This window comes from Dendrobates tinctorius, unplaced genomic scaffold (assembly GCF_039654945.1).
Source record: "Dendrobates tinctorius isolate UK_male_01 unplaced genomic scaffold, ASM3965494v1 ptg000016l, whole genome shotgun sequence".
Taxonomy (NCBI): domain Eukaryota; kingdom Metazoa; phylum Chordata; class Amphibia; order Anura; family Dendrobatidae; genus Dendrobates; species Dendrobates tinctorius.
The window spans coordinates 17,843,510-17,856,268 of NW_027361684.1; the positions used below are offsets into that span (position 1 = coordinate 17,843,510).

At 40.2% G+C, this 12,759-nt stretch overlaps 1 protein-coding gene across 2 annotated transcripts in view; it reads right to left on the reverse strand.

Moving 5' to 3' along the window:
- Positions 1–12,759, reverse strand: part of SLC13A2 (solute carrier family 13 member 2) — a 149,301-nt gene that overhangs the window by 66,823 nt on the left and 69,719 nt on the right. The window lies entirely within an intron of this gene.

Genomic DNA, 12,759 nt, shown 5'->3' on the forward strand with positions numbered 1-12,759 from the left:
TTGGAGATGTGACATACAGAGATTCCGAGGGAGAGATGGACACAGAGACTCATGGACTTCTATCATAATAATGTAATGTATGAAAATGCTTGTTTTTATGCACATGTATTTATTTTACGTTATTGTTTAATCTGATCATTTATTATGTAAATTCAATTTAGTTTACTCAATTCTCGTGTGAACATTTCTTATTCATCACAATCACTTGAATCCGTTACAAAACACCTTAGAGAATGAATAGCACAGTGGTATGCTTGTACAACCACCACTTCATTCAGACAAATCTACCCAGTGGTTGTGTGAGGAATAAACAGTTCATGGGATGCAGTGAGTAACCGGCAACAGAGAATGGGTGAACCAGGATTTACTGAACAGGCAATAACAAGTTGTACTCCATGTACAAAGTCTCTGACTCTGCTACGATTCTTTGATTCTATTCACACAGGACTCAATTTGTCAGAAGGTTTTATGGTCCATTACCATATCTGAGCTATTTCCTCCAAACAGTCCTTTGATCTCACAGAACTTTCACACCACTGATCTAATCTTACCTAATTAAGGATTCTCTCTTCAAGCTCAGTGTTTGTTTATTGAAATGTCCATGTATCACACCAAGCCTGTGCTTTAAACTGTATATAAATAAGGTTCCTTCAAATATTTTGTTATATCAGCCTGATGAAGGGACGTAAGCAGTCCCGAAAGCTTGCTTTGTAACATCATTTACTAATATTTGTTAGCCATTAAAAGGTATCATACCCACAAGATTCCTATTTTGTTTCTCTCACTGAGAGCACTTTATATACTATATGAAAGATGCACTGTCATTATAACCTTTACCACTTGTATATCATCATACATCAAAAGTGGAATAAAAATATATCCATCATATCACATGGGAATATAGAACAATATATCTATAATAATAAATGCGCTAAGCAGCTTCCGGGTTGTAACAACTTCCGTCCAGTTGTAACTGGTGACGTCACTGCACACCTCTTGCCATGTTAACCCTCAACACACCACTCCTCAACACACACCTCCTCAACACACACTCCTCTCACCTTTCACCATCTCCACTCACGTCCCCCCTCTTTCACTCCATATACGACCCTTTCTCTCACTCCGTTTCTCATACTCACGCCGTCATCGCCGCTGCTCCACAATCCCCGACAACTTCTTCCGCCGGCGCCATCCTGGATCCAGACGTTGTCCACGCCGGCGACATGTTCTTGCGGCGACGCCATCTTGAGTATCGTGAAATCCCACGATACTCAAGATGGCGTCGCCGCAAGAACATGTCGCCGGCGTGGACGACATCGGGATCCAAAATGACGTGGGCGAAATCTCACGAGATTTCGCCGATGCCATTTTGGATCCCGACGTCGTCCTTGCGACATTTCGCCGACGCCATTTTGGATCCCGACATCGTCCACGCCGGCGACATGTTCTTGCAGCGACGCCATCTTGAGTATCGCGGGATTTCACGATACTCAAGATGGCGTCGCCGCAAGAACATGTCGCCGGCGTGGACGATGTCGGGATCCAGGATGGTGCCGGCGGAGGAAGATGTCGGGGATCGTGGAGCAGCGGCGATGACGGCGTGAGTATGAGAGACGGAGTGAGAGAAAGGGTCGTATGTGGAGTGAAAGAGGGGGGGCGTGAGTGGAGATGGTGAAAGGTGAGAGGAGTGTGTGTTGAGGAGGTGTGTGTGTTGAGGGTTAACATGGCAAGAGGTGTTAATCTAGTGTCCATTATAAACAGTTGCTTGCTACATATTCAGGGTAGGAAAACTAATATATTAATTACATTATTTAGTGTATTTTTTTCAGAGTCTAATTTCACTTGTTAATTATTAAAGCTTAAATAGATTTAAATAAACACGCAATCTGCTTATGCTGTATGCTATCTTGTAAAAAACAAAAAATGCTCAGGGTATATCTGACATCCACTAATATTACCAAATAAATAAATGCTGCAAAAGAGTCATCCACAAATTGGTGAATCTACAGTATAGATCCACACATTGGTAAATATAAACAATTACATCTCTATATACAGTATTTCTATACTATATAAAAAGAATGGAACCTGTTTCTGAACCCAAAGAAGCGGTTTTTGTAACCTGGAATAATTTGGCTCAAAACTTTAGGCTGAAGTGTTACCTAGAATATTCACAGAAAGGGACACTATATAGAGATGACAGAACGTGCTTGGTGATACTCGGTTATCACGTGAGTTTCATGGTGCTCGGATGTGCTCGTTACTTGACGAGTAATGGGCAGTACTGGAATCCCTGCCCGCATTTATGGCGCCTGTTACACAGCCAATAATCAGGCGGGGATTGCCTATGAATTGCTGTAATGCAGTAGCCAGCTTGGTTGTGGGATTACTGTGATTGGCTGGCCATCTGACATCAGCAGGGATTATAAAAGGACAGGAGCCGCCCTGCTCGGCACACTAACTCCATTGCACAGCTCTGTGATGCTTCGTATTGGAGGAAGAGAGTGTTTGTCTAGGCCTGTGTGTACAGTTTAGCGAATCAGAGACTTGTAGTGATACAGGTGCTGAAGCTAACAGCCCTTTTAAGGACTAATCATTTGCAGCACATACAATCAGCAGGAAAAAGTCATAGAATCCAGTCTGTAGACAAGGATTATGCCTGTGCAGTCCATTGGCAAACATATAACTGCAGTTTTTTGTGTAGGGGGGGCTGAAAAAAATTAATATACTTTGATCCATCAAGTATTACATGCTTTGAGGTCTTTTTTGTGTAATTAACACACCCAAAAATCGATGAAATATTTTCCTGGGCTGCATTTTTGGGCTACTATTCTGTAGCGTGTAGTACATTTCTGTGATCTGTAAAATTGCTAAAAACCTTTTAAAAACTTTGTAAGCTTCCATTTGTCAGACATTCAGTATTACATGGTCTGTGAACATTTCTGTGATCTCTAAAAGTGGAAAAAACTTTTAAAACTGTTGTGGGCTTCCACTTTGCAGACATACAGTGTTAATTGGTCTATGAACATTTCCTTTATCTCTAAAAGTAAACAAAAGCTTTTATAAAATGTAGGCTTCCATTTCTCAGACATACAGTGTTACATGATCTGTGAACATTTCTGTCATCTTTAAAACTGCTAAAAAACTTTTTAAAAGGTTTTAGGCTTCCATTAGTCAGGCATACCCTGTTACTTGGTCTGTGGACATTTCTGTGATCTCTAAAAGTGAACAAAAGCTTTTAAAAATGTAGGTTTCTATATCTCAGACATGTAGTGTTGCATTCTATTTCTCAGACATACAGCGTCATGTGGTCTATGAACATTTCTGAGATCTCTAAAAATGAAAAAGAGATTTAACCCTCGAACGCATACCTGGGGCCTCGCAGGCCTGCCAGGTTACTTGTTTTCTATTTTCTGTAAAAGTACTTTAGTTAGAATTTTGAAAATCTAGGTAATCCTCAGGTATATAGTTGTTAGTAATTTCCAGTTATTCATATATTTTTATGTTACAGACATTTCGGTATAACACTTTTTTTGGGACTACCCCATATTCACGCACATGGGGCCTTTTAGGCCTGTACTAGGTTTACATGTGATACTCAGTCTTTTTGTCTGTATTGTTGCTGGGGAAGAAATTTTATGACTCTGCTATTGCTGGGAAGAGTGTGGGTTCTGCATGACAACATGGTCATGTGATCTTGGAAGGGAGGCTCCCTCACAAAGTCATGTGTCTCTGACCTCATCGCAGGTCTTTTTGTACTAATTGCTGGAGAGACTTTGGAGGAAGAAGTCAGCTTTCTTTTGTCTGGAAATAGAAACTTTCTGAGCTCCAAAACCAGAGGCTTCTACTGCACTACAAGAAAGTGATCTGTTGGAGGTAAGAGGAGGGGGGCTGCACTTTACCTGCTTTATATCGCTTGGTGTGCTGGGACCCTCACAAAGAGTCTTATCACATACTGTTTACAGTGCACAAGCCTGATTGTAATCTTTTTTTTTTTCTTTTTAGTTTACTGACATCTAAAATTACAATGGCACAGTCTACTTCCAGGGGATTGACTGACAATGAAATCGAGGTGATTGTTTTCAATAGTGATGAAGAAAGTGAAATTTCTTTGTCTGATGAAGAGTACATGCCACCAGCTAATGTATCAACTTCATTGTCCAGCGATTCTTCAGATGATGAAGAAGTAGTGGATCCAGAAGAACGTTCAAATAGAACATCTAAAACGAATATTTTTTGGAACAGTACTGCTGCGGCTCCTGCACGCACCCCATCAAATAACATTATTAGAGTTGCTCAAGGAGCTGTCGGAATTCCCCAATTCACGTCCAAAAGAGATGTTTTCCGTAAATTTGTTTTGGATGATATTGCAGATGAGGTAGTTTTGTGTACTAACGTAGAAGGAAAACGTATCGCGTCAGGAAGAAAAAAAACATGGAGAAATATAACTAAAGAGGAACTATATGCTTATATTGGCCTTACTCTTCTGGCAGGGTCGACAAAATCATACGATGTTCCAATCAGAGAGTTATTTCAGAACCCATTTGAAGATCCACACTACAAAGCTACTATGTCCATCAATAGATTTGAGGGTATTCGGAGATGCCTTCGTTTTGATGGAAAGAGAACTTGCCTGTGAGGTTGGCAACCGATAAATTAGCCCCTATTAGCTATATCTGGAATCTTTTTATCAAGAGCTGTACAAAGCTTTACCATTCCAGTGATAATGTGACAGTGGACGAGCAACTTCTTGCCTTTAGGGGACGTTGCAAATTCATTCAGTATATGCCCAGTAAGCCAGCTAAGTATGGCATAAAAATTTTCTGGATGTGCGATTCAGCAAGCTATTATGGGATGAATGGTCTGATTTACTGTGGCAAAGAAGCTGATGCTCCAGTCCAGAAAGACCTATGTTCCGACATAGTAAAAACACTTGCTCTACCAATTTTCAATTCAGGAAAAAATATTACAATGGATAATTACTTTACTAATTTTGAAATGGCCAACTTTTTGCTTCAAAAACAACTTACACTTGTTGGTACTATGAGGCCAAACCGCCGCGAAATTCCTCCAATCATGAAGCACAATGCACAGCGAACAATCTACGAGAGTGTATTCGGTTTCTGCAGTCAAGCAACAATGGTGTCTTATAAAGCCAAGAAAGAAAAATCTGTGATATTACTGAGTACAATGCATCACGATGGAAGTATTGACACCAATGACAGGAAAAAAAAACCTGAAATCATACTGCATTATAATAAGACAAAAGGAGGCGTCGACAAGATGGACGAAATGATTGGAGAGTATTCGTGCAAAAGGCAGACTAAACGTTGGCCTGTTGCCCTTTTTTCCAATATCCTTGATGTGTCAGCCCTCAATAGCTACATTGTTTATTGTCAAACTAATCCAGAATTCCATGCCAACAGGAAAGACAAGAGACGTCTATTTTTGACAGAACTTTGTTATGAACTTTTGATGCCTACTATGATGGAGAGAAGCAACATGATATGCTTATCAAGGCAAACTACAGAGGCAATGATCCGATGTGGAATACGCTTTCCGGAACATCCAGAGAAAAGAGAAAAAAAAAGAAAGCGCTGCTATATTTGTCCAGCAAAGAAGGAAAGAAAATCGGAGCATTTCTGTTCTACTTGCGGACAAAATGTATGCAAGGAACATTCAGCCGAAAAAATAATATGCGAGAATTGTCGGGGGAATATGTAAAGTTACAAATAAATATTCCTGCACCAAGTTTGCTACAGCCAAAAAATGTTTTCATAAAAAAATTGTATAGAGAATGCCTATATTTGGCGTGCCCGTTTACTTACTTTTTTGTTGTTTTATGCACATAATTCTGTTTTGAAATATACACATCTTAGGCTGTGTTCCCAGTAGCGCTGGGGTTCGCCAGAAGGGGATCCATAATGGATCTGACCTCCTGGTAACTCCAGCTAAGGCTGCCGGAATGGCGGGATTCCGCCAGCCTTAGATGGGGTCACCAGGAGGTCAGATCCTTTATGGATCACCTCCTGGGGCCTTTTAGGCCTGTGTGCAAATAACACGGAATAACTCAAATAAAAATACTTTTCAAAATTTAATTTACAATTGCAAAGTAAGGATGCATTCCCACTAGCGCTGACCCCAGGGCTAGTGGGAATGCATCCTTACTTTGCAATTGTAAAATAAATTTTGAAAAGTATTTTTATTTGAGTTATTCCGTGTTATTTGCACACAGGCCTAAAAGGCCCCAGGTGCGTGAATATGGGGTAGTCCCAAAAAAAGGTTGTTATACCGAAATGCCTATAACATAAAAATATATGAACAACTGGAAATTACTAACAACTATATACCTGAGGAATACCTAGAGTTTCAAAATTCTAACTAAAGTAATTTTACAGAAAATAGAAAACAAGTAACCTGGCAGGCCTGCGAGGCCCCAGGTATGCGTCCGCCAGCCTTAGCTGGGGTCACCAGGAGGTCAGATCCATTACGGAATCCCGTCCTGGCGGACCCCAGCACTAGTGGGAATGCATCCTTACTTTGCTATAAACTTTGAAAAGTATTTTTATTTTAGTTATTCCATGATAATTGTAAACAGGCCTAAAAGGCCCCAGGTGCGTGATTGTGTAGATTTCTATGGGTATGCGTTCTAGCGTTAATCAAGCAACAAAAAAGGTGGTGGAGTAAGGTCAAGGTAAAGGGTAGTGATATGGTCTATATCAGGCAAAGTGGAGCGCTGATTAAGTTCAATTATTCAAAGAATGCATGTGAGACATAAATTACTCATTTTGGAAAATGATACAATATCATATAAGACAATAAACATAAATAGGTTGTAATCAGTTCACACAGAAGGTCATGCAGTACAATGTTGAATGCTAATGTAAAAAACTAATCAGTCCCTATGCGGCATGGATGTAATGTAGAGCTTACCCATGTTGAAGTGAACAAAAGCTTTTAAAAATGTTGTAGGCTTCCAATTCTTAGACATACAGTGTTACATGGTCTGTGAATATTTATGTGATCTCTAAAAGTGGACAAAAGCTTTTAAAAATTTAGTACCCTTCCATTTCTCAGATATATAGTGTTACATGGAGAGATGACAGCAGCACATAAAACACTTGTAATATTCAATATTTTATTGACACCTGCCAGTTGTTGCATTTCAGAGGTCTATGGATGACTCTCCTCATAATTTCTGTCTGACTTTGCACTTTCTGAAAAGCCTTTATGGCTGTATAAGTACATCAACTACACTTTCAAAATATTTTCGTTCAAAATTTTTTTGCGGTTTCAATGACTAATCCATACAGTTTAACATGGTTATTGTTGCATTACAGTGGTATGTAAAACATACAAAAAATGCGAAAAAATAGTTCAGGATTAGATTACTTATCTATACAGTATTATGTGTTTTCTGTCACATTTTTGGTGGTATATAACAGTAGAAAAAAGCTTTTCAAAATGTTGCTTGTTTCTTCACATTTCTTACTCATACACTATTCCCCGTTCTGGGGTACATTTTTGTAATATATAAGATTCGAAAAAAAATTTAAACATTTTGCTGCTTTACAATTCTCAGCCATACAGTGTTCTTGGGTACATTTCCTTAGTATATAACCCTCAAAAAAACTTGTTCAAAATTTATCGATATTATATTGCTCATCCATAGATTATTTAGTGGTCTAGAGTCCATTTTTTGTTATAGAAGCCTCAAAAAAATTGCTCAAAGTTATATTCCTCACTTACAGATTATTATAAATTTATCGCTATCACATTGCTCACCCACAGGGTATTACATCTTCTTTGGTACATTTAGTTGCTATATAAGCATCCAAAAACTTGTTCCAAATTTATCAGTATCATATTTCTCACCCATAGGGTATTACATCTTATTGGGCACATTTGATTGCTACAAAAGCCTCAAAAAAATTGTTCAAAATTTATTGGTATTATAATGCTTACCTATAGATTATTCAGTGGTCTGAAAGGAAAGGAAGGAGAGAGAGCGAGAGAGAGAGATTTTTTTTTTTGTCCGGCACCCACACAGAATTTCGGGTTAAATCAGTGTCTGGAGGATCCGCCGGCCAAAAAAACGTTGCAAGCTCCGTTTGGAAATCTTTGAGGATGTTGACGGACAGCAACATTACGGCGGGTCCGCGCAAAAACGGATGCAACGGACGGCAATCCGTCAAGATCCGCCAATAATGAAAGTCAATAGGGAAAAAAACGGATCCGCAAAAAAAAATTGCGGATCCGTTTTTTTCAAAACCTGGCGGATTTTGACTGATTGTAAAAAACGGAAGTGTGAAAGAGGCCTTACCAATAGGGTATTACAAATTCTTGGGTCCATTAGTTGCTATTAAGGACTCCAAAACTTACTCAAAATTTATCAGTATCATATTGCTCAGCTATAGGATATTAAACCTTCTTGAGTGCAATTCGCTGCTATAAAAGACTTCAAAATCTTGTTCAAAATTTATCGGTATTATAATGCTCACCTATAGACTATTCCGTGGTATGGAGTACATTTCATTGGTACATACAGTACCCCCGAAAAAAGTCGAGGGCTCCTTTCAGGTTCCATCCTTCCTACATATCACAGTGATATAGGTAGGATTACTATATTTTTACCAATTTGTGGATATATATTCACCAATTTGGCAAAGGTACTGGTTGCATCATTCATTTCTTTGGTAAATATTTTCAGATGTCAGATTAAGGCTGGGGTCACACGAGCGTATATTCTCTCCTCCGAGAGAATCGGATTGATTTTTGTAATGACACTCTCATAACTCTGAACAGTAAACCTAGTGTGATTTGGTTCTCTAGGATGAGAGCATTGTAGCACAAGTGCGGAGAAGATGGAGAACAAAATTTCTCCATCTTCTCCATTCTGTGAGTCCGCAGAAATCAGACTTCACTGAGATGTCATCTGAGTGCAGTCCAATGTTTTCCACGCACCCAAAGACTTGAATGGGTAAGGGTGGTTTCACATTAGCGTTTCAGGGCGCAGCGACGGCCTGCGCATGGCCGCCACAAAGCCCCGCCCCTGCCGCGCCTCCTCCAGTAGCTCCGCCTACCGGCGCATGACGCTGCATGCGTCCTGCATCCCCTATCTTTATCACTGGGGCCGTGCGCAGTATGCGTTTGGCGGCGCATGCGTCCTTTTGACGGTGCGCCGAGCGCAACCAAATTGCACAGGTTGCGTTTGGCGCTGGTTGGCGCACTGTCGAAAGGACGCATGCGCCATCAAACGCATACTGCGCAAGGCCTGCATCCCCAGTGATAAAGATAGGGGACGCAGGATGCATGTAGCGTCAGGCACCGGTAGGCAGAGCTACCGGAGGAGGCGCGGCAGGGGGCGGGGCTTAGCGGCGGCCGTGCGCAGGTCGTCGCTACGCCCTAAAATGCTAATGTGAAACCACCCTAAGAGGCATCCGATTTGCGCTGCAATTTTTTTTTGATGCTGAATCAGAATGAGAAGAAAACACTGATCAGCACTGCCCCATAGTATAATATTGGTCCGAGTGCTATCGGATAAAACATCAGATAAAACTCATCCGATGTACAAGTACATGCTCGTGAAACCGAATAGATACACTCAGCATGACACAACATATGTATCATAAATTAGACAGGCTGTGGCGTCATATTCCTGCTGTGCCCCCTTCCTGTCTCAGCTCCACCCATTTCAGCAGAGCTGGGAGTAACTATCTAAACATTACAAAATTTAGGCATGAATCCATGTTGCACCTAAATTTTGTGTGAAAACTTTGATGAATCTGGCCCTGGTTTTTTTGAAACTACAGCACACAGACTAATAAGAGACATATTGCTGGAATCAGACTCTCTTGGCTTATATTATGCTTAGAAATAACAAAAACCAACTAACATATTCTCTTTTAACCTCTTTCCTATATTAGACGTACTATTCCTTCCATGTGACCTGGGACCTAAGTCCCAAGGACGGAATAGTACATCTAATGCGATCAGCTGCGCTCATGGGGGGAGAGCAGCTGATCGCGGCCGGGTATCAGCTGATTATCACAGCTGACACCCGGAACAATGTGTCAGGGGTGGTAACGGACCGCCTCCAACACATTAACCCCTGGCACACCGCGATCAAACATGATTGCAGTGTACCGGGGGTGAAAGGAAGCATCGGCAGGGAGGGGGCTCCCTCCGTGCTTCCCTGCGACCCCCACAGCAGCGCAATGTGCAGCGCCGCTGCGGGGGTTGCCTTCCCTGCAGGTCCCCGGATCCAATATGGCGACAGGGACCTTCGGGGGCCTGCAGGGAGCAATGAAAACAATAAGCATGAGGAGCCTGCAGCAGTGCCTGTGACAGATCGCTGATCTGTCACAGCGACCTGTGATGTGACAGATCAGTGATCTGTCACAGGACAGTGATGTCCCCCATGGGACATTATAATAAAGTTAAAAAAAAGTGTAAAAATAACTTAAAAAAAAAAATCGCTAAATAAATTAAAAAAAAAAAAATTCCCTAATAAATTCATTTTTTGAAAAAAACAAAAAACAATAAAAGTACACATATTTGGTATCACCGCGTCCATAATGACCCACCCAATAAAACTGTCCCATTAGTTAACCCCTTTAGCGAACCCCTTAAAAAAAAAAAATAAAAAACGAAGCAAAAAATAATGATTTATTATCATACCGCCGAACAAAAAGTGCAATAACGCGCGATCAAAAAGACACATATAAATATCCATGGTACTGCTGAAAACTTCATCTTCTTCTGCCAAAAACGAGCCACCACACAGCATCATCAGCAAAAATGTAAAAAAGTTATAGCTCGCAGAATAAAGCGATGCAAAAATAATTATTTTTTATATAAAATTGTTTTCATTGCATAAAACCGCCAAAGCATAAAAAAAGACAATAAATGAGGTATCGCTGTAACCGTACTGACCCAAAGAATAAAACCGCTTTATCAATTTTACCGCACGCAGAATGGTGTAAACGCACCCCCCAAAAGAAATTCATGAAACGCTGGTTTTTGTTCATTCTGCGTCCCAAAAATCGGAATAAAAAGCGATCAAAATATGTCACATGCCCGAAAATGGTACCAATAAAACCGTCAACTCGTCCCGCAAAAAATAAGACCTCACATGACTCAGTGGGTCAAAATATGGAAAAATTATAGCTCTCGTAATGTGGTGATGCATAAACTATTTTTACAATAAAAAGCGTCTTTTAGCGTATGACAGCTGCCAAAAATAAAAACCCGCCATATATAGTAAATCAAACCCCCTTTATCACCCCCTTAGTTAGGGAAAAATAATAAAATAAACATTTTTTTATTTATTTCCATTTTCCCATTAGGGCTAAGGTTAGGGTTAGGGCTAGGGTCAGAGCTAGGGTTAGGGTTGGAGTTAGAATTGGGGGTTTCCACTGTTTTGGTACATCAGGGGCTTTCCAAACGCGACACGGCATCTGATCTCAATTCCAGCCAAAAAAGTTAAATGGCGCTGCTTCCCTTCCAAGCTCTGCCATGTGCCCAAATAGTGGTTTACCCCCACATATGGGGTATCAGCGTACTCAGGACAAATTGCACAATAACTTTTTGGGTCCTGTTACTCTTGGGAAAATAAAAATTGGGGGTGAAAAGATCATTTTTGTGGAAAAAAAATATGATTTTTTTAATTGTACGGCTGTACGTTATAAACTTCTGTCAAGCCCTTGGGGGTTCAAAGTGCTCACCACACATCTAGATAAGTTCCATTGGGGGTCTAGTTTCCAAAATGGGGTCACTTGTGGGGGTTTTCCACTGTTTAGGCACATCAGGGGCTCTCCAAACCTGGCATGGCCTCCAATCTGAATTCCAGCCAATTTTGCAGTGAAAAAGTCAAACGGAGCTCCTTCCCTTCCGAGCTCTGCCATGCGCCCAAACAGTGGTTCCCCCCACATATCAGGTATCGGCGTACTTAGGACAAATTGCACAATAACTTTTCCTGTCCAATTTCTCCTGATACCCTTGGTAAAATAAAAAAATTGAACCTGAAGTAATTTTTTTTGTGAAAAAAAGTTAAATGTTCATTTTTTTTAAACATTCAAAAAATTCCTGTGAAGCACCTGAAGGGTTAATAAACTTCTTGAATGTGGTTTTGAGCAGTTTTTAGAATGGTGTAACTTTTGGGTATTTTCTATCATATAGACCTCTCAAAGTGACTTCAAATGTGATGTGGTCCGTAAAAATAAAAATGGTGTTGTAAAAATGAGAAATTGTTGGTCAACTTTTAACCCTTATAACTTCCTAACAAAAAATAATTTTGGTTCCCAAATTGTGCTAATGTAAAGTAAACATGTGGGAAATGTTACTTATTAAGCTCTTTGTGTGCCGTATCTCTGTGATTTTAAGAGCATAAAAATTCAAAGTTGGAAAATTGCGAAATTTTCAAAATTTTCGCCAAATTTCCATTTTTTTCACAAATAAACGCAAGTTATATGAATGAAATTTTACCACTAACATGAAGTACAATATGTCACGAGAAAACAATGTCAGAATCACCGGGATCCATGGAAGCGTTCCAGAGTTATTACCTCATAAAGGGACAGTGGTCAGAATTGTAAAAATTGGCCCGGGAATTAACATGCAAAGCACCCTTGGGAGTAAAGGGGTTAAAATAAATCAAATCAAAATCTTGCAATTTTCACACTGGCCACTGGGCAGATTTAAGCTCTAATTTCCTGTTATTTCAGGAAGCAACATATTAACATTACCCACAATGGTAAG